The sequence below is a fragment of the Palaemon carinicauda genome, chromosome 7 (genome assembly GCF_036898095.1).
Source record: "Palaemon carinicauda isolate YSFRI2023 chromosome 7, ASM3689809v2, whole genome shotgun sequence".
NCBI classification, from domain to species: Eukaryota; Metazoa; Arthropoda; class Malacostraca; order Decapoda; family Palaemonidae; genus Palaemon; species Palaemon carinicauda.
The window spans coordinates 55,490,936-55,493,423 of NC_090731.1; the positions used below are offsets into that span (position 1 = coordinate 55,490,936).

A 2,488-nucleotide genomic window follows, 5' to 3' on the forward strand; every position below is an offset into this window, starting at 1 on the left:
GCTCGAAGAAAGTCCTGGGGAACATGATCTCTGTTTAATTGAAAACTGGTATCTTCAGGGTGTTTTGGACGTTGTCCTTCTCTGGCGCGATTGGTGCATCTGACTAGAGTGTTAATATTTGATAAGGGAACATCTGAGTTTTCACAGCTTGGGAGTGCTTTCTTTACTATTTCCCCAGATGATGCAAATGGGGATTCCGAAGCTGACTTTTTAACGAAAGCTCGTGTTGATGCTTTGAGTTCAGCACCATGATCTCCAGGATGTGTGTGTTGGTGGTGTCCACTTTTGAAGTTCATTGTTCCTACTTGCTGTGAAATTGTTGCATAGCACTTTTTACCACGGTAGCTGCATATCCATGTTACTGATACAGACGACTCTCGCTTCCTGGTGTACGTAAAACCCAATGAATCAGCGAGGAGAGAGCTGCCTTTTCTTGTTCCGCCAGAAACAATTTTGTAGGTCACAGGAGTGTCTGCAAGGATAGTTGTCGGTAATGCTTCACCAACTAATAAGGTTTCTGCAACTGGCGTGATGTCATGAATAGTAAGTATGATATTTAAGTCATTGGGTGTGTTGCTGATTGTTGCAGGCTGCTGTTCAACTGGGAAGGCATCAGAAGGATCATCGGCATCGGGACATGAAACCACGTGAATGTAAAATGGTGTATTCCAAGTGCTATATCTCGCAGAATATGTTGACGCATTCAAATGAAAGTGAGGACCCCTCCCCCCACACACACACCCAAGCTAGCTATATGGTCTTATCAACAGGCTTAGGAAAACAAAAAGATATTTATGAAAAAGATAATGGGAAAACAGAAAGATAATTATAATTTTACCTGAAACTTCTATCCAGTCCGGAAAGTCTGGGCAACACCGCATAAAAACTTCACCAGCTTTCAATCGTGTGTTTATATTCCGGTACTCACATTGTGGTATTTCTGTACCACATAAGTGATGGCGCCACTTGTTGCATCCGTCACAAGTAAGGGCTTCTTGTCTAGGGTGAACACACAATCCACATCCTGAGCAAAGGGAAACCGCTGATGCCATGGTGGTATAAAAAGGATGACTGAGAGTGCACGTCCATTAGAGTTAGGAAGTAAATGCTGAGCAGATCCACTAGTCTCGAAGGAGCTATAGTGGGGATTCGAATCTTGTACCTCTGTCCATTCTATCGGGCATAGAGTTCAGTAACTGTTCACCTCCAGCCCTCAACAAGTCCTTCACTGTTCTGGGTATAACTTTATAATGGTTTATTTTAACTTTGTAAAGTTTGATATTACAATTTACATGAGGTACTTATGTGTTAATACTATTTGAGGTACATAGCAGCCATGCATGGTACATAACAGCCAGATACATAGCAGCCATGCATGGTACATAGCAGCCAGGGATGGTACATAGAAGCCGGTGGTACATAACAGCCAACGGTACATAGACACCTGTTCCCCTTCTTGAACACACATCAGTGGCAGTAGCAAAAAGCACTGCAATAAGAAATAGTTCTAGATACAAAATCTGATGGGGATTCAAACGGAAATATATTCACATATTTCCTGTAACACGGGAATAAGAAATGTAAATAAGAAAAAGAATTTAAAAAATCTGTCCTTTGCTGAAAAATAGAAAGAAAATAACATACGAAACTATAATTATAACTGTTTGGAAAAATATGCAGGGTGACTGCCCTGTTCTCTGTGGTCGGAAATAATGACATTATACATTCCTAATCGGTAAACAATGAAATAAAAGACATTAATAAAACAACAAACCTCACGTAACCAGGATAGTACCATGATACATATGAAGTAGCTCTGAAAGAAGAGAGACATGAAATTCCCCTCACCAGCCCAACATCCATAGCTCCATGCGAAAATATAGTTTCTGTTCTGTTATCCATTGCAACAAGAAATTCGATTAGTTCTGCTATTGACTGGTAGTGCATTCTCTAAGTCTCTCTGTCTCTGTCTCTACCTCTGTCTGTCTCTACCTCTGTCTCCCTTTTTCAGATATATATATATATATATATATATATATATATATATATATATATATATATATATATATATATATATATATATATATATATATATATATATATATATATATGTATATACATATATATATATATATATATATATATATATATATATATATATATATATATATATATATATATATATATATATATATATATATTGATTATATGTGTGTAAGTGTATATAAAATATCTGGCTCACAAAAGTAGGGGTGTAGTTGATGATCTTATATTTTGGGAAATTATGCTATCCCACACATGCACACACACACATATATATATATATATATATATATATATATATATATATATATATATATATATATATATATATATATATATATATATATATATATTTATATATATATATATATATATATATATATATATATATATATATATATATATATATATATATATATATATATATATATATATATATATATAT

At 34.7% G+C, this 2,488-nt stretch overlaps 1 pseudogene; it reads right to left on the minus strand.

The window, feature by feature from the left end:
• LOC137644296 (uncharacterized) overlaps positions 1-1,052 on the minus strand; it is a 1,574-nt pseudogene extending 522 nt beyond the window's left edge.
• Positions 1,053-2,488: the final 1,436 nt, after the last annotated feature.